General features: G+C 39.5%; 1 long non-coding RNA gene across 1 annotated transcript in view; it reads right to left on the bottom strand.

The window, feature by feature from the left end:
• LOC120234538 overlaps positions 1–20,413 on the bottom strand; it is a 46,405-nt gene that overhangs the window by 15,437 nt on the left and 10,555 nt on the right. The window contains exon 2 of the long non-coding RNA XR_005529122.1: positions 4,016–4,100. This is a non-coding gene — a long non-coding RNA (uncharacterized LOC120234538). The remainder of the gene's footprint in view (positions 1–4,015; positions 4,101–20,413) is intronic.

Genomic DNA, 20,413 nt, shown 5'->3' with positions numbered 1-20,413 from the left:
TCTTGCTTTCTCTCCTCTCTCTCTCTCTCTCTCAAAATAAACTTTAAAAAGGGGAAGGGAATATAGTGTCATTCGAAAACAATAATTATTAGCCAGTAGTTTCAAAGACCCTCCAGACAAAAGGATGTGTGTAAAAGACTTGAGCAGAAGGTGAGTGAAGAGACCAAACCTGGCCCCTTTAGGCAATAAAAGGCCCAGAAGCACGTAGCCTGGTTAAAGTGTAGATAGCTCCCTGTCAGACCTCCACGGAGTGCAGGGAAGCTTCCTAGCAGTACTCCCCTTTGGGGCTCCGCAGATCACAAACACACACAGAAACATATGTGTTAAAAGAGCACGCTGACTGGTGCCTGCCTGGGTGTCTCAGTCGCTTAAGCATCCAGTTTTTGGTTTTGGCTCAGGTCATGGGTTCCTGGGGTTGGGCCCGGTGTAGGGCTGCGGCACTAACAGCACAGAATCTGCTTGGGATTCTCTCTCCCTCTCTCCTTGCCCTTCCCTTGCTTGTGCATGCACATTTTCTCTCTCTCTCTCGCTCTCTCTCAAAATAAATAAATAAATTTTTAAAAATTAAAAAACAAAAAGAGTACAGAGACATCCCTGTCACCCAGGGTTAGTGATTAACGCTGACACAGGGTGACCCACTCTCGTGACCAACACAGTTCAAGACGCAGCAAAATGCATCACTGCATCCCTTGCCCTTTGTCCCTTAAACAGTGTCTGGAGCCACAAGGGTTTGTGGATTGTACTGTCATCTATGCAGAAACCAGAGAGTGCCCTGGGCTGCAGGGAGCATCTGACTGGCAGAAGCACTGAGGTAAGAGAAAAAATAAATTAACTTGTCAAATTCTTCCTCTCAGACGGTGTGAATGTGTTAGATTTTTGCATAATAAAGTATCATTCCCCAGTAGCACCGAACATCCGGCTTCCTGTTTCTCTGTTTGTTCCAACCTGGTTCCAGGTACTCAGAAACCTGTAGAGTATTCGCTACAGTTCCGTAGAGGAGGAAAGGAGCATTCTGCAACAATTCGTATCACTCTGAAAATGGTGTTCGTTAGTCTAGGTGTAACCTCTGGGGCACAGGGTACCTATTCTTTATATTGGTAACTAGATGGCTCCCAAGGAAGGCTAGAAGCTAGAATTGCAAGTGGTTTTACTTTTATGAAGATGTTTTATAAGAATTAAATTTTTCAAAAATTAATATTGTTTTATTTAAATAATTTAAAAGTTTGGTTCAAAACCAAGAAGATCATTCACATATAAACAATTCTCAAGAATTTCTAATTTTAATGGAGACTACATTTCTGGCCATTATAGATGAGAATATAGCCTTAACTGAAGAGAGATTTGAATAAGTTAAGCAATGCCCTAATAATTATTTGTTTCCTTTCCAATTATAAAATGTAAAATAAAAATGTAAGAAATATTGTGTATATCTAGATATCCTTTTAAAAGATATTCCTTTAACATTTTCATTTCATGTTAAAAAATAATAGCAATGCATTTGCTATTAAATTATGTTTTGTACAAAAGTGCTACTTTGCCACATGTGACTGCATTACAGTTTTTTTAATATATGTAAAATTCATATGTAAAGTTCATTTCCTAAATTAAGGGTTGGTTTCAGAATTTTATTGACAATTCCCATTGCACTTGCCTTAGCAGAGTGAAGTTTCTCCAAATTAAAATTAATGAAAAAATATATATTACACAGGTGAACTATAACGGCTTAAAAAATATTGGTAATTTTTGTCATTGCTGTCAATAGAACACATGAAAATCTTGGTTATAGCAATACAGTTCATAATTTTGCTAAAATGAATGCAAGACAAATTAATTTTACGTAATAAATATAAAATAACTAATGGATTATTTATGTCTTTGTTACTCATCCAAGGATCACTGGCTCTTCAACAGAACACCCAGACATACACAATAATAATTAATTCGGTCATCTTTGATAATTTGCTGTCAGTCATATAAAAAAATAGCTTTACACACATTTTCTCAATTTTGTCATTATGAATATTTATGTGTCAGGCAAGAAGACAGAACATATTTCATTTAATTAATTTTAACTTTGTAACTTCTTAATATCTAGATCTATGATCTTTTGGCTTCCATTTATTCTCTCGCCTTGGGCCCACCAAATGTTGAAATGGGTCGGCTGGAGGGAGAGTAGGTATCAACCATGGGCCCCATGCTCCCCTGGGCTAGTTGTCCTAAAGGATGAAAGGAGAGAGTCCCTTAGGTGTAGCTGGGCAGGCCAGGTGAGGACTCTTCACACCTTCCCCTTTCTCATAAAGACCCCTCCCCACATTGACACCTATGTCCAACAATCTTCCACAAGAGGTAAACCTCTACAGTAACATTTAAAAATGCAAATATGCGATTAAGGGGACACCTTAGTGTGAATGACTCTTAGTTGGTGTAATTAGTCCCGGTTTATCCATCCTCTGGCTGAATCACTCATTAATGCAGAGTGCACTATTATTTCTCTCTGGAGCAGTCCTCACCCAGTTGGTAATGTTTGGCTTAGACAGGAGAGGAAAAGTGAGCTGGGAAACTGAGAGAAGTCTTCAAATCTGTGAAGGATTTTCATGAGAGATTATATTTAATCTGCCTGCAGTGACCCACTAGATGCTTGTTCAGGCTCAAGGGTGCTCCAGGGTGCTCAGCTGAGGGGCCATGGGGACCAAATTCCAGTGCTTGCTTTACTCACCAAACCATATGCCCCAATGCCAGGCTGAGTCAGCCTTTCATCTGACAAAGGGTGCTTGCTCCATGGGCCAGCTGGGGCCCTGCCTGCGTGACTCCAGATGACAGAATTAGGCCCAAAGAGTGAAAGTTACATGAATGCCAATTTGTGGTTAGTGTAAGGAAAAGATGACTTATAAACCTGATCTCATTTAGTCCTTATAACAACCCTGAAAAGTAGGTACAATTACTGCCTTCCCTGTACAGAAGGGAAAACAGGCTGAGAAGTTTTACAGCTTACCCAATGTTTCTAAGTGGCCAATAGGATATTTCTGATTAAAAAAATCTGTGCTCATTCTATTTTATACTGTAATATGTCTTCTAACAGTTTGGGTGATTCTTTCATGAAATGAGCTGTTTCCAAAGCAAGCAATTGCCATATTGCTTAAATGTTTAAGGGTAAGCTGAATGCCAATTCATCAGATATGTCACACAGTGGACTCACATGCCCATAAATGGGTGAATCAGGTAGGTGTCCAGCTTTGGGCAGGACAACAGAAGCCACTGTGTATTTCAAATAAGAAGAGTTTCAATGCAGGGAATTAGAGGCATAAGCAACCACTGGCAGAGTTAGGGGAACCAAGATCAGGGAAGCTCCCAGCGATAACCTCAGCATGTCTTACTAAAGCAGATGATTCGGTAGAGTGTAAATTTTAAGAAACTGGAAGGCTCCTGTCCTCTCTCAGTCTGTAGCACTGATTGAGGTAATTCTTTAGAATCTTAGCTGGTAATTCTTTAGAACCTCACATCTACCCACTCATCGGACCCAACTGCAGCCTGAGAATTATGGCCTCTCCCCTTCAGCCTTTCAATTCTCACAGGAGTATCCCTTAAAACAATTTTTTTAATGTTTACTTATTTTTGAGAGAAAGAGAATGTGAGTGGGGAGGAGCAGAGAGAGGGGTAGAGAGAGAGGGAAACACAGAATCTGAAGCAGGTTCCAGGCTCTCTGAGTTGTCAGCACAGAGCCCTACGTGGGGCTCAAACTCATGGACCACGAAATCACGACCTGGGCCAAAGTCAGATGCTTAACCAACTAAGCCACCCAGGCATCTGTCACAGTAGGGATCCCTCTTAATGAAAGAGATGCTGACTCTGGCCCAAGACCATATGGGGAAGTGGATGGAGGGAAAGATATCTCCTGGCTGGAAGAGGTAGTGGTGAAGCTGAGTTGTCAACAGACACTCCAGACAGTGGACACTCCAGCAAAATTTGTAAGCCCCTTCCCACCATAATGATGTAGGATTTTATAATGTATACTTACTAATTATCAGACTTTCTCTTATTCTGGAGTGCAGTGAGAGTTAAAAGAGCAGGAAGTTATCAGGCCCTTACAAGAGTCCTTGTCCCTGTGGGAAATAGAGCACAGAAAGGGAAAGCTGAAGCAAGCTATATGTAAATTTTCACACGTCATCATTTTGCCTAAGATTTGAACGCTTTCAGTTGGTCTGGGCCTAGGAAAACCAGTTAGCTGCAAAAGCAGACCTGCTCCACAGACGTTAGAAAAATTAGTGTTCTCAGAAAAGATTGTGTTCATAGGAAATATATACTGAGTGGCAAATTTTAAGAAGGTATGTTTATGTATGGTGGCTTAATCATTGAATTTATAACCTAGACATCATTGGGTCTCAGATACTGTAAACCCCCTCTCATTTCTGAAAATGGGTATCTTTGAGAGTATGGTTGGGAGGCTAGTAATAGTACGCCTTCTACTGAGAAACCTGGCAAACTATTAATAGGGAGAAATGGTGACAAATAGGGCAGCAATGATGGACTTATAGAGCTATTTCTTAAGGGTTCAAGACCTACCAATATGGCCCAACATGTGGTTGCTACATCCCTAATCTATTGTAACAATCATTAAAGGACTAAGTGAAATCACAAGCAAGTTAATGGTAGAGTCAAGACTGGAATTCAAGTATCCTGACACCCAGCCTGAGTTATTTTCTATGATACCACAATCCACCTCTCATTCTGTCATATCTACCTGTCTATCATCTAACATCTATCTATGTATCATTTATCTACCTCTCTCTCCTACCATTCTCACCTCTATCTACCCTTCTACCTTTTTATGGGCATCTATGCACTTAGCTACGTAATTTCTCCTTGCATCTGTCTATGTATGTTCATGAGACTCAGTGAAGAGACAGAAAGGCATTGATTTCCCTTTTTAAGTATTTGGAAGAAAGGGAGTAGGAAATGGGAGTGGGGGGCTATTGACTTTGGTTTATTTGTTTTGGCTCCTACCTGAGTAAAGAAAAGCTTTTAGTCCGTAGCACAGCATCCTAACAATAGCAGGACCTATGAATTTTTCCAGTAGGTAATTCCAGGCTGAAGACAATGTATTTGAAAAACAGCCTAGTGTGCTGCAATATTAAAACAGTAGGCCACTATCATCATAATATGTCAGCTATTGATAATGAGATTACATCTCCCAGTATACTCCCTCCTGTGCCCCAGCACTCAATTTTGTTGCTGGGGAGCATTCACTGCTGAAATGAGGAAACAGCCTTGGTTGGTGTGAGCAGGTCTTTCACTTACATTTGGTGTAAGAATTCTTGCAGCTTTATAAGTATCAGTCAAACCACATAGTCTTATATCTCCTTAGGAAACAAATCCTTAAAATAACTTGCTCAAAGGCTCAACCGAAAAACCATTAGATCTAATCAATGAGTTCAGTAAAATCATAGGATGCAAAATTAACATAAAAAATCAGTAGTGTTCCCATACACTAACAGTGAAATTTCTGAAAAAGGAGTAAAGAAATTGATCCCATTTACAATAGCATCAAAACAATGGAATAATTAGGAATAACTTTTACTAAGGAGGTGAGAGATTTCTAATCTGAAAACTACATGACTTTGATGACATTAATTGAAGAAGACATGAGTAAATGGAAAAATATCTGATGTTCATGGATTGGAAGAATTAATATTAAAATGTCAATACTACCAAAAGCTATCTATAGATTCTTATATATTATCTTATTATATATATTAGATATATATCTTATTATATATATTAGAGATATGATCTCTATAAAAATTTCAATGACATTTTTTACAGGAGTATGAAAAAATTCTTTAAAAAAATATTTTTATTTATTTCTAGGAGAGAGAGAGAGAGACAGCGTGAGCAGGGGAGGGTCAGAGAGAGAGGGAGTCACAGACTGAAACAGGCTCCAGGCTCTGAGCTGGCAGTCAGCACAGAGCCCGACGCGGGACTTGAACCCACGAACCGTGAGATCATGACCTAAGCGAAAGTCGGACGCTTAACCGACTAAGCCACCCAGGCGCCCCAAAAATTCTTAAGATTTATATGGAACCACAAAAGACATTGAACAGCCAAAGAAATCTTGAGAAGGACAAATAAACCAGGAGGTATCACACTTCCTGATTTTAAGCTATAGTATAACGCTGTAGTTATCTAAACAGTACTGTGCTTGCATTAAAAACAGACTAATAGACCAATGGAACAGAATTGAGAGCCTAGAAATAAACTGAAGCAGATACAGTCAACTACTATATGATAAGGAAGCCAAGGATACTTAATGGAGAAAGACCATCTCTTCAGAAAATGGTGCTGGGATATTTGGATAGTTTAATGTAAAAGAATGAAACTGGACCCATATCTCACATCACTCACAAAAATTAACCAAAGTAGTTTAAGGACTTAAGTGTAATACCTAAAACCATAAAACTCCTAGAAGATGACATAGGAATAAAGCTCCTTGACAAGTGCTTTGGTAATAGATTTTTGGATAGGACACTGAAAGCATACGAAGTAAAATTAAAAAAAAGAACAAGTGAGACTACAGCAAACTAAAAGCCTTCTACAAAGCAAAAGACACCACCAACTAAGTAAAAATACAGACTACATGATGGGAAAAAATATTTGGAAGCCATAAATCCGGTAAGGGGTCAATATCCAAAATACATAAAGAACTAATATAATTCAATAGGAAAAAAAAAACACTGGAAGCATCTCTAGTGTCCATTGGTAAAAGAATGGATAAAGATATATATAGATATATATATACACACACCCACAATGGAATATTACTTAGCCACAAAAAGGAATGAAATCTAGGGATGCCTGGGGTGGCTCAGTCAGTTGCATGGCCAACTTCAGCTCAGGTCATGATCTCATGGTTCATGAGTTCAAGCCCCGCATTGGACTCACTGCTGTTAGCACAGATCCCACTCTCTGTCCCCCTCTCTCAGCCCCTCCCCCACTTGTGCTCTCAAAAATAAATAAATATGTTTTAAAAAGGCGAAAGATAACCAATGCTGATGTGGAGAAAAGGGACCTCTCATTCACTATTAGTGGGAATTTTGATTGGTACAGCTACTATGGAAAACAATATGGAGGTTCCACAAAAAATTAAAAATAGAGGTCCATATGATCCACCAATTCTACCTATGAGAATATATTCAAAGGAAATGAAAGCACCAACTTAAAAAGATATCTGTATCCCCATGTTAATAGCAGCATTATCTCCAGTAGACAAGACATGGAAACAACCTAAGTGTCTATAAATGGATGAATGGATAAAGAAATTGTAGTGTATATACACACAATGGAATATCATTTGGCCATAAAAAATAAGGAAAATCTGTCATTTGCACCAACATGAATGGATCCTGAAAGCATCATGCTAAATGAAATAAGTCAGACAGAAAAAGAGATACTGTATGATTTCGCTTATATGTGAACTGTAAAACAAAACAAAACAAAGTTCAAACCCATAGAAAAAAAGATCAGACTTATGGCTACCAGAGACAGGGTGGGGAGACAGGGAACTGGAAGAAGGTGGTCAAAAAGTACGAACTTCCAGCGATAGGATAAATAAGGATCGTAATCACAATGTAACGCCTACCTAACACTGCTGTATGATATGTAAGAAACTTAAGAGAGTAAATGCTATAGCTCTCATCATAAGGATTTTTTTCTTTTTTCTTCTTTTTTCTTTTTATTGTATCTATATGAGAAGATGGATGTTAGCTGATCCTTTTCACAATGTGTATCAATCAAACCATCATGCTGTACACCTAAGTTTACACAGTGATGTAGGTCAAATATTGCTTTCAAAAACTGGAAAAAATTACTTGTTCAAAGTTAGACAATCATGTGTCTATTTACATATCTGAATCTAGTCATGGTAGTTATGCATATGGTTTGTTTATTGTATAGAAAGAAATGTTCTCTTCTGCCAGGTTCTAGGGGAACATAATCAAATTCATTAATTACTAAACATATGGCTTACATCTGAAATATTTTGTCTGAATTTGGGGGCTGAATTATAAAAGGCATATTGACAAACTAGAGAATGTTCGTAGGGTAACTAGGATTAATAGTGGTGATAAAATATAACTTTGGAAAATAATTTATTGAGTACTATCACATGGGTTGTTACTTTTTTTTTAATGTTTTATTTATTGCTAAGAGAGAGAGAGAGAGAGAGACAGCGTGAGCAGGGGAGGGTGAGAGAGAGAGGGAGTCACAGACTGAAACAGGCTCCAGGCTCTGAGCTGTCAGCACAGAGCCCGACACGGGGCTCGAACCCACAAACCGCGAGATCATGACCTAAGCAAAAGCTGGACGCTTAACTGACTAAGCCACCCAGGCGCCCCTGGGTTGTTACTTTTAATCCTCCTACTCATGTACTTTTATCACATAAGGAACGACTGAGGTCACATAGCAAGCCCTGATGCTGGAACCTGAGCTTGTGTCCACTCACAATACAGTGAGGACCCTGGACACCACCCCATACAAGAAGCTGTAGAAGAACCGAGGATCACTGCTGATGAAGGAAAGAACTGGGACCAACAGAGGCAAGTTACTAATGGAGATTCTATCTCAATAAAATAAGATGCTCCTATCCTTACAACTGAGCCTGCAAGCAAAAGCCGAAAGACCCTTTTTTTAAGGAATGGATGAAAAATTTCAACTGTAAGATATGTTGAATCTAGGATGTGAGTGAAATAGAACAAATAACCAACATGATTGATTTCATTTCTACTTACTATCAGAAAAACAACAGTAGAGGTGCCTGGGTGGCTCAGTTGGTTAAGCGTCCAATTTTGGCTCAGGTCATGATCTCACGGTTTGTGGGTTCGAGCCCCACGTCGGGCTCTGTGCTGACGGCTAGCTCAGGCCTGGAGCCTGTCTTCGTATTCTGTGTCTCCCTGTCTCTCGGACCCTCCCCTGCTCACGCTGTCTCTATCTCTCTCTCAAAAATAAATAAAACATTTAAAAAAAAAGAAAAGGAAAACAACAGTAAAGGTCTCTAAAGATTGTTTAAAATAACAACAAAATAAAAGTCTCTAAATTCCTATGACTTTTCTTAAAAGCTGACTCTGGAGTAAATGTCAGATTTAGGCCCATGTTCTCAGAATGTGTCACTCTTTTGTGTTACTTGGCCTTTGGAACCATGTCAGCTTTAGTCCTGAGACTTAGATTGCTACCTCACAATATTGTTCTAAGGATTAAATGAGTTTATGCGGGAGGGCTTTATAATGGCTGCATACCATACAGATGTGAGGAATTGGTGAACAGAAATAAAACACATGTTAAGTCCCCTTGATTTTTTCTGTATAATGATACAGGTCAGTCTCTTTTAAAAATTTTTTTAAATGTTTTATTTATTTTTGAGAGAGAGAGACAACATGAGCAGGAAAGGGTCAACGAGAGAGGGAGCTACAGAATTCAAAGACAGTCTCCAGGCTCTGAGCTAACTGTCAGCACAGAGCCCGACGTGGGGCTCAAACTCACGAACCGTGAGATCATGACCTGAGCCAAAGTCAGATTCTTAACCAACTGAGCCACCCAGGCGCCCCCAGATCAGTCTTTAAAGCTACTGAATCAACCAGACATCTGTCTGGTAAATATAGTCATATAAATATAGCCAAGGCATATACATTTTCATTGGTTCAACCAGTATTTACTGTAACTGGCACTTATGTGTCTCAGTTATATGCTAGGTTTATGGAAATGATTAATGTACAGTACTACCTTTCAGAACTAGCATAAAAATAAATAGCTGCAATTTAACAAAACTAATGCTGATAGAGGTATGGTCTTAACAAAAATGAGATGAAATCAATCACACGGTATTTGAAAAATTTTTAGCGTTTATTTATTTTTGAGACAGAGAGAGAGAGACAGACAGAGCATGAGCAGGGGAAGGGCAAAGAGAAAGAGAGGGAGACACGGAATCTGAAGCAGGCTCTAGGCTCTGAGCTGTCAGGACAGAGCCCTATGTGAGGCTTGAAATCATGGACTGTGAGATCATGACCTGAACTGAAGTTGGATGCTTAACTGACTGAGCCACCGAGGTGCCCCAAAATCAATCACATGTTTTAAATGTGTGAGGCTGGACTCACCAAGCACCTCTTCATGGTTTACATAAGCACCAGTAGTTGCACCTTGTCTTACACTCAGGAGGTCAGTATGGAATTCATTTGCTTTACAAAATTTGCACACCCAAATCACTCATACATCATAAAACAGTGACCTTACTGGTAGAAATCCTGAAACTAATGTCCTGCACATTCGTACTTTTGCATTGCCTTATTTCCATCCATGGCTACATGTATGATCCTTGAGTAGGAGAAACTCTTTACAAACTAAGTTTCACCACACAGAAGTTCCACACTGAGCAATATGCCCTTAATCAAGACTTCGACTGGAGTAGGCTGTCATGTTGATGAAGGGAGAAGAAGCCACAGTCCTTAGGGGTTAAAACACTGGATTCCCACATCAGTCGGTATGATGAGCTTGGGGAAGAACAGAGGAGCAGCAGGAGAAGTGTCCAAACTTTACCATGTTGTCTGCTGTTCACTATCACAGAAGTGGGGAGATGTATTTTAAAGTTTTGCCAGAGCACAATCAGCTCTGATCTGCAACATGTGGGGCGATAGCAGTAGCAGTCCTGGTAACCAAGACTCAGGGACACAGTGAACAGTAATGAGTGATGAGGAAACAAAGATCAGTGAGGAAGCATCTGTGGGTGTCCCGTATTCTGATTTTGTATGGGAAACCCCAGAGTTAGTGCAGATACCTTTGAAAATGAGTAAATATATGAATAAGTGATTTAACAGGAAAAAGGAATGAAGGAGAAAAGGAAGGAGGCCTCACACTTACTGACTTGGACCACTGTGCTATGCCAAGCAGAAATATTATTAATGATCACTCCTATTTGCCATGTGCCTATTTCTGTAGTCAGCACTGCATTTCACATTCATTACCTCATTTAAACTCCACAACAGCCTCCTCAAGTAAGAATTCTGCCTGGGTTTGCAAGTGAGAATACTTTCTCATAGTCAGGAACAGGATCAATTCTCTCTTCTCTTTTTTCCTTCAAATTTGTATTCAAATTCTAGTTAGTTAACATATAGTATGATGTTTTCAGGATTAGGGTTTAGTGATTCATCACTTACATATAACACCCAGTGCTCAACACAACAAGTGCCCTTCTTGGTACCCATCACCCATTTAGTCCATTCCCTCTGCCCCACCCTTCCATCAACCCTCAGTTTGTTCTCTATCATAAAGAGTCTCTTCTGGACAAAACCCTATCTTCTCATGTGATATTCCACTCTTTTGGCAACACTTCAAAGGTGTTCATAGAAGGGGGTGTGGGAAAGAGCTTTTACAAGGGCTTAGCAGTGAGTTGGTGAGTCAGGAATAGAGTGGTGAACAAGACAGACAAGTTCCTGTCCTTGTGGAATGGTCAGGGAAGACAGACTACACATGTTAAAAAGAAATGGAGAGGATAATTTTAGTTACTTAGAAGTATCACAGGGAGGATGAAGGAGGGTGCCAGCAAAGAGGAAGCAGAGGTGATCCTTCAGCCGGAGTAGGAAAAGGCTTCTCTGAAGAGGACACATTTGAGGGAAGACCAAGGAAAAGGAGTGGCCACGCAAAGACCCAGGGAAATATATCTTAAGAAGAGCTTGCTTGTTCTGGGAACAAAAACAAGGCCAGTGGGCCAAAAGGAAGGGAAGGGGAAGGAGGGAAGGAGGCTTGGGAAATAGGTGAGGTCCAAATGATTGGGGCCTTTTAGGCAGGGGGAGGACTTTGGAGGCTGTCGTCAGTGTATGGAAACCTGCTGGGGGGTGTGGGCCAGGCTGTGGCCTTACTGTGGCCTCATGTGAAGGATGCAGTTTTGAGAGGCAAGAGCACCTAACAGGTTGTTGCAATGTTCCAGGTGAGGGCCGCTGAGGACTCAGACTAGGTTCCTAAGTGAAGAAGGGGTTAGGTGTTTTTCAGATTCAACATCTATTTTGGAGATAGTGCAGACAAAGCTTACCACTGGTTTGTACATGGGATGGGAGGAAGAAGTGAATCAAGAAAAGCTCTGTGTTGGGTGGATGGTGAAGGCCTTAGAGTGATAGAGTTGAGGGCCAGCCCCTCCCACTGGAAGGAAGAGGGTTGTGATGGTTTAGGACCATATAGACAACTCTGAATGGGTATGTCCTAAAACATTAAGAGGCCAGAAAGCATAGTAAGGAGAAGTCATCATTTTTAAATCATGAAGAACAGAGAATAGAAAGAATCCCAGGATCATCTTTTGTTTGTATAATACAATTATGTGTTATATAAAAGTCTCTGCTCTTACTCATCTGTTCTGAATCATAAACTACCGTGATTCATTATTATATCTGTTATGGTGAATAACTGCTACAGAAAATTGGAAAAACAAGCATAGACTGATGAATTCTCTTTAATTTTTTAGTATTTTATATAGCCAGAACACATTAATTGATTTAGCAATAATATTTTAAACACTCTAGAAAGAGGCAGGGCGTTAAATATATCTTTGCTGATTTTTTTCCTCTGTGCATATGGGACTATATCATTAAGTTACAGCCAACATGCAATATTTCTGTGTTCTCCTTTTAACAATTTGCTATGAATATTATCACATATCCTCAAATTTTCCTGGTAATCTTATTTTTAATTTGCTTTAAAATATTTCTCCTTAATTTAATTTATTACCTACAAATTTTAATGTTTGAAATGTTGATGAACAAATTAGTTCAAAATCAACATGTACGTAAAATTATATACTGTATGTAAAAATTGTCTAGTACCTTTCTAAGGTAAACTAGTTTTTGTTTATTTAATGCTAATGGACTTCTTACTGAAGGAGGCACCTGAGTGTGGTAGGAATGCTGGTGGTCTAGGGGTCTTGTCTCTACTTTTAAACTGTTTCTGTGATCTTGGGCAGGCCTCTTAACTTTCTGGACTTGAGATTTATGTATTTAAAAACAATAGAAGAGAACACCTGGGTGACTCAGTTGGTTAAGCGACCGACTCTTGATTTCGGCTCAGGTCATGATCTCACAGTTCGTTAGCTAGAGCCCCATGTGGAGCATGCTTGGAATTCTCTCTCTCTCCTTCTTTCTCTGCTCTTCCCCTGCTTGCACTCTCTCTCTCAAAATAAATAAATAAACACTTAAAAAATAAAAGGTAGCTATTCTGTATGATCTAAGATATTTTCCCAGTTTTATGGCTCCCTTATCTTTATTTTGCTAGCTTATTTTCACACTTTACGTGATGTGGGAGATCTTTTATGTTTAATAATAAGAAAAATCAACAAATAAATAAATGTACATATGTTAGTGTTATCATGCCTTTATCCATAAGCAAGATTATGATACCCCTTTTCTGTTGTTGGATAACTTAATAATATATGCTCATTTAGATATCTGAAAATGACACCACGGCCACTCCTAGCCATTCTTCAATGTCCAGCTCAGCAGCGACTATCTTTATTAAGTTCTACTCCCCACCCCTAGATCAATTCACCATTTCTCTGGTCTTCCACGGCACTTTTTTGATATTTCTACCAGAGGACCCACTTCATTCTGTTCCATATTACTGATTGTTTACCTGCTTATCTCCTCTGCTGGATTGCAAACTTGTCTGAAAATATGGATGTGTTTTATCTACCTTTATGCCATCTGTGGCTTTGGGCACAGTGCTTTGCAATAAGACCATCCTAGAATCTTTTTAGTTGGCTCCATCATTACTAGTAAGTCGTATTTACACAATCAAGACTAGTTGTACCAAGTACTTATTTTTAAACAATTATGTTCTAATATTCTAAAGTTCTTTTTTTAATTTTTAAAATTAAGTTTATTTTGAGAGAGAGAGAAAGCACAAGCAGGAGAAGGGCAGAGAGAGAAGGAAAGAGAGTCCCAGACAAGCTCTGCACCATCAGCACAGCGCCCGATGTGGAGCTCGAACTCATAAACTGTGAGATCACGACCTGAGCCGAGATCAAGAGTCAGAAGCTTAACTGACTGCCACCCAGGCGCTCCTACAAATTATTTTTATCTCATACATGAGCTTGTCCCTCAAACTCTGTGGCCCAAGCCAAATGAATACCTTTAATCCTTTACTTTTGCCATGACTTCTCTTATCTCTGGGTTTGGCCCTGCCTTTCCTGCTGCCTAGAACACTCTTCCCTTTCATTCTCTGTGTATCTCTTTCTCTAGTCAATATCCTCCTTTGCCTTAGACATACCCTTCTGCAAGAAGCATTCTCTAACCCTTCATACCGCCCTAGGCTGGGTTGGATCTCCTTCCTCTCTGTTCCTCTGGCCTTCTGTCCTACCACAGCCATTGTATTTATCAACTCCCTTGTAATATATTTATTTTCTTCTCTCTTCTCTCTGCCCTATAAGATCTGGAAATTCAGACCCCTACTTGTGTTGTTCGTGATTGTATCCTCAGGGATACAACAGGGTCTGACACATTTGTGAGATGAATATGTGGCCTTTAATTATTTTTTTTCTAATATGAAAATAGAATTCCATTAAATTAATGACTTGCCCAAGACCTTGCAAGATTAGGGTAGCCCTTTCCAAATCAGGTTGCAAATGGATCATTACAACACTACTACAACACTACTACTTCCCTATTTAGTTAAGAAGAACCACATATACCATGCCAGAGTTATTGCCATTTTCAACCAATTTTTTCTTCAAGTAAACTCTATACCCAAAGTGGGGCTTGAACTCAGGTCCCCAAGATCAAGAGTCACATGATGTACCAAGTGAGCCAGCCAGGCGCCCCAAGCTGTTGCCATTTTAAAATGGAGAGAGAAAACAGATGTTCACATCACTGAAGTTTAGCTGTATTGCTAAATAATGGAAGTGTGTGAATGGTGGTTGATAAGTCATTTTTTATGTAATCAAATGGATTTACTAGATATCTGTATTTGGGTTGACTAGTAGGATGGAATTTATTAAAGGTCATGTTAGAAAATATACCATGAGCAGATAAGTAGGTGAGGAGAGGAAGACCACCCTCTAGATCAAGGAATGAAAGAGATGGTCATGTCTTTAACCATTGGTGGTGGCACTTAGTAAAAGGGGGTCTCAAGTTTTAAATTTGGGACATCGAAAGGTCAGATCGTAAAAGCCTTTTGTGCAGCTGAATAAAATAATTGCTTAGTAACTCAAGATTATGCACAAAGTTTATGTTTTGATACATCTATTGAAGTGCTTTCTTTGATTTTTTTTTTAGAAATGATTTTAACATTTGCTGTCATTTTTACCACCATAAAAATAATAACCATAACAATATAAACCAGGTTCAGAGGTAACATCCAGTTCTATACCCTCTTGCCTAAGAAACTGTTGCAAGAGTAGTGAAATGAAGTAAAATTGCCATTTCTTTTCTCCAAAAGCACAAAATTTTCATATGGGGGAGAAGTACTGTTGTCAATTTTAGCAACTATAATGTAGATCGAAACCAATACCAGTGTTGTGTGTGCACGTGTTCCATTGGTTACTAATCCATCCATGAAACATTCAAAGTCTCTCCTACAATCCCTTTTTGGGACAATTTGCAGTATCACAAATAGAGAAAAGCATCAATGCCTGCATTTGCAATTTGTCTCATTATAATTTGCCCCAAGTATATGGAGCTTCATTCTAGTCAGCATACTACAGTAAAAAACAAAAGTCTCAAACTAGGAGCAGACATAAAGGCGCTAAATTAAAGTGTTCATCTATCACTCTACATGGTGAAGAATAACCAACAGCTGATCATTCATCTGCCATTTTCTTCTGCTCACTTCATGAGCAAAGTGAAAAGATAACTCACCTATCAGATGAAGATATATTTGCTGAGAAATCAGATCATACATTATATTGGTATACGTACATGAATGTGAATAAATGTCCTAGAATACATAGCTATATTTCTACAACATTTGAATACAAAGTTTGAATACCCTTACCCTCACCATCACCCTCCCCCCCCATCCTTTTTAATTGCAGGAAAACATTTTGGAGAACAGTTCTTAAATCCTTGCACATACACAATTTGTGAGGGTTCGCAACCCTCATTGGTATCAAACTGATAATAATTAGAGAACTGAGATACCAGTCCTCGACCGAAAATATTTAGTTTTAAGAAAGACAAAGGGCACCTGGATGGTTCAGTCGGTTGAGTGGCTGACTTCGGCTCAAGTCATAATCCCCTGGTTCACGAGTTCAAGCCCTGCGTTGGGCTCTGTGCTGACAGCTCGAAGCCTGGAGCCTGAAGCCTGCTTCAGATTCTGTGTCTCCCTCTCTCCCTGCCCCTCCCCTACTTGTGCTCTGTCTCTCTCTCTCAAAAGAAATTAATAAACATTAAAAAATTTAAAAAAGAAAGAGAAACAGGTGGAGGAAGCCAACGTGGAAATGAGCAGGCGAAGGAAGTACCTCCTCACATAATGGAAATACATACGTGTATTCTGGGGCCTTCATGTGCAGGTTTATAAGTGACAGAAATAACAGTGGGGAAAGAAGGAGGTAAATGCAAATGTTTTGTAAATTAACTCTCCAGAAAAAGATCGTTGCATTATTGTACTAACAAGGGCCCTTGAGTCATTTTTTGTCCCCACTCAGAATATGGCTTGTTCATATCAAGGCATGCCATCAAACTTAACAAGGTATTTATTAGCTTGCATTTTAATAAAAATACAAAAGAGTATTAAAAAATGGAAAGCTGACAAATTTGATTTAAATGGATACTGAACTCCAGGCAAACGTGTTGTTTGAACTCTTGCCCGATGTGCCATTGCTGCCAGGAAGCATTAAACTAAGAGTGAGTGGTCAATATGTGCTCACATATCACACGTCAGGCTTTGCAAGAGTGTTCCTCTCTTGGAAAATTATATGGTTAAAAATAAGTGACAAAGCTTGAGCAGCCCCTTCAAATCCGTGAAGACATTTGGAGGAACTGAAGCATGCTTATAATAAAACCAGGGTATCTAAAATAGAGACTAGAGCTCATGTAGCATCTTGCCAAGTAAACAGATAAAAATGATTACACAAATTTCCGACAATAAATTCCTTCTGCATTTGCTGAGCGAGCACGTAGGGAAGGAAAACACGTCTTCAGAACCACGCTTTTATCTATCAGACTTTTCTGTGGAGGCTTTATAAGCATTTGTTACCCCCTTCTCCCCTTTAATGCTCTTTCTGAACAGATCTTGAGAAGCCCTTGAAATGGAAAACTTACACTTAAATCCAGACTTAGAGCCGGGATCCATTTCTTGACAGTGAAAAAAGAGAAAAAATCATCCCAAACTTCCTTGTCACCATCCAAGCAAATATCCTATCTATCATAAGAATTGTGCCTCCTGGATAACAGATGAGGCACATCAATAAAATACTGTAACCACAGTTTGAGACAAATGCCCTGGTATGTATAAGGTCAGAGGTGGACCAAGTTCTTGTGGAATCCTAAGCATATTTATCATTGGCCAAGCTTCAAACTGAGTTTAAAATTTTGTCAGACATGAAAAACTGCTACCAGATGGTGTCAAGATAATTCCTCTCTGTGTTAAAACCCACACTTAGGTGTAGTCGGTAGTAAAATAAGTCCAAACAACAGTATACACCTGGCACATTCCTACTGCAAGTTTGGAGGTATTATTATGATACGTGTTTCTCTGTGATTAAGAAAGCCCACACAACCAATACAGAGTAGTCTGCTAACACAATTAGCAAATGATGGTTTTCTAGAGCTGTGGCTCATCCCAAGCCAACAGGAAGAGACAGCATGTTATTTCAAATTGTAATCCTATTTCCAATGGCAAGAGAGAGTTGGAGGCTCACTCCCTCCCAACCCTGGACCCTTCAACTAAGTGAAAAATTTGTTCATGTCATGAGATGTTCACTCCCTGCTGTATAAAAGAACCTCCCCGGAAATTATAATGAATTCCCATGTCATGTGGCCAAACTCCATTCTTCAGTGTACCTAAAAAGATGGTCCAAGCATTTGTACTCAGATGTGAGAAACCGCCTGCAATTGGTTCACAAAGTGAGAAGGAGAAGGCATAAAGTAACTTTGGGAAGGAGGGCATTAAAGTGCCGAGACTAGCAAAATAAGCTAGAAAAAATCTTACGCATCAGAAAGCACCAGGAAGTATCTTATTACTAATTAATATGTAATATGTTGGCTTTTAAAATATTTTAGAACGTATAATTATTACATTTAACAACACAAGTATTTATTTAGCTCTAGTGTGGTACGGCATTTCACTGAGTAAAATGGGGGTCTAGGGATCTAGAATCACAATCCTTTTAGCTGGTACGATGAAAATCCCATTCTACTTTAAAATGTGGATCTGAGGGGGAACAGATGAGTCCTGGCAATGGGCATCTGTAGATGGAGAGAAGCACAAAATGCTGGCAGAAATTCTTCTGTTTGCATCATTCTGGATACCCAGAATCTCTAATTAGGGTTCCTCTTTCCCCCATGAGTCTTGCCTACTGCCCTGTCAGAGTGAGAGCATCATGGAATTTTAATTATCAGCCTCACTGCAGAGCAAAGTTTTCAGGCTAGAAAGTGGCCACATTTTAGGACTTCTGGCATTTGGGTTCCTTTCCCAGAAAACCATCACTTTGGAGAGGGTTATATTTCCCCACACCTCAACGGAGCACAATAAAGATTTTATCTCTGCTCCAATAATTATTGGCGAGAGCATGATTCCTCCCTCTGTCATCACACAGGAAAAAGCACATGAAGAAGATCCCAGGAATCGGGAAGATGGGGTAAAGTGAGGTCACAACTGGCAAGAAGGAAACCATCCAGTCTTTGAACACAAAGATTGTAAATGTCTACCGGTTTTTAAACTTATTATTTTTGGCAGGGTTGCATATGTTCTCCGTGCTCATTCCACGAATCTGGCTGATTATTATTCCAATCACCAGAGGAAGAGAGAGTCACATTAATTTGTAGTAATTAATAGCACTGATGCATTTGACAGCGCATGTTAACAAGCCTCTTTGATTGTTTGGATCTCTAACTGCGGCCCTTCTTGTTTGCATCACCTCGAAGGAATTCATAATATCAAAGCTTAACGGTATCTGATACTTGTCAAAATGCAATTTATAAAAGTTTAATTCTTTTATTGATTTAGTTTGGTTTTGATGCCTGCAGAGTCAGCTCCCTTGACAGAACTTAGCAGATTCAAATGCTTGTCACCAGTTCGGCCTCCTTTTTGCAGGGAACAATTGCCATAGGCCAAGCCAACAGGCATGGTTTAATTGCCATTAATTAAAAGCATAAATCTCTTTTTTCTTCAGTTGCTCTGCTCTTAAAGGGGGCTGCACATATCTCTCTTTTCCTGTGTTTGTCAGAACACCTTCTGGCAAGCAAAGTTAACCCATTCCATCTTTCTAAGCACTTTCTGGGGTAATCTTTTGAAGCATTGCTCTTATGATCTGATGTGAAATGCATGCGGTTTGGTGATATTTAACAAACTAGATTTCTTCTTTATTGCAGTATAATGAGGTCAAATGAATCCCTCCATGGGTTGTATACATGCTTAAATGGTTTTTGCATCAAATTCTTTTTGACAGCAAATAAAACAGCAGCCAAACAAAACATCAGCTACTTAAAATTAGAAGGGAGGGGGGTTTGGATGAGAATGGGCTTTTAAAACAAAAACACATATATGCCTTTTAACATTAGGTGTTCCTACCTTCCAACAAAATAAGTCTGCCTGGTCATTTTCAGACTGGAAGCAATTAGTGAGATTCTTGAGATAAGGGAAGTGCTGAGCTTAACAGAGCCCAAATGATTATACAGTAAATATTATTCCAGCTCCGTTTACCTTCTAGTATTATCATTAAGTCTATTTCATTTAGAAGGGACCTAGTGATGTTGTGAGCAAGGTAAAAATAATGAGGAGAACTCATCGCTCACTTTGATGGGGGAAGGTAAAAAGGGTGGGTGAAGTGGGTAGGTTCTTTTTATTTTTTTACTTGCCCACAATTATCCTATGAAATGATTATCCACCAGGCTTTGCTATTCAATGGCGGTGTCAAAACAATTCGGTTTCCCCTGGCTGCCAAGCGCCTTCTCTTTCCCCCTCAGTCCTGTCGCCGTTCGGGGGAAGTGTCGCTGTAAGCAGATTATTGCTTTAAAGCATTTACACATATTAGTTTTGCAGCATCTGCCAGCTTTAGCGGGATTGCCGAGGCACGGAAGTCCTCCTCGCTTTATTTAAGAGAGAGAGAGGGGGAAAAAAAAGTTCCGCGCTGGGCGGCTCGGTGAGCTCAGCGCATGAATATGTTATGCATCTGTTTTCACCCGGTCAGGCTGGGGAGAGTGATTGATTTTTGGCCCCAGTGCACTTTTTGCGA

This window comes from Hyaena hyaena, unplaced genomic scaffold (genome assembly GCF_003009895.1).
Source record: "Hyaena hyaena isolate Hyena2069 unplaced genomic scaffold, ASM300989v1 scaffold_111, whole genome shotgun sequence".
Lineage (NCBI taxonomy): Eukaryota > Metazoa > Chordata > Mammalia > Carnivora > Hyaenidae > Hyaena > Hyaena hyaena.
Note: the sequence above shows the minus strand (reverse complement) of the source record. Positions and strands in the feature narration are given on the sequence as shown.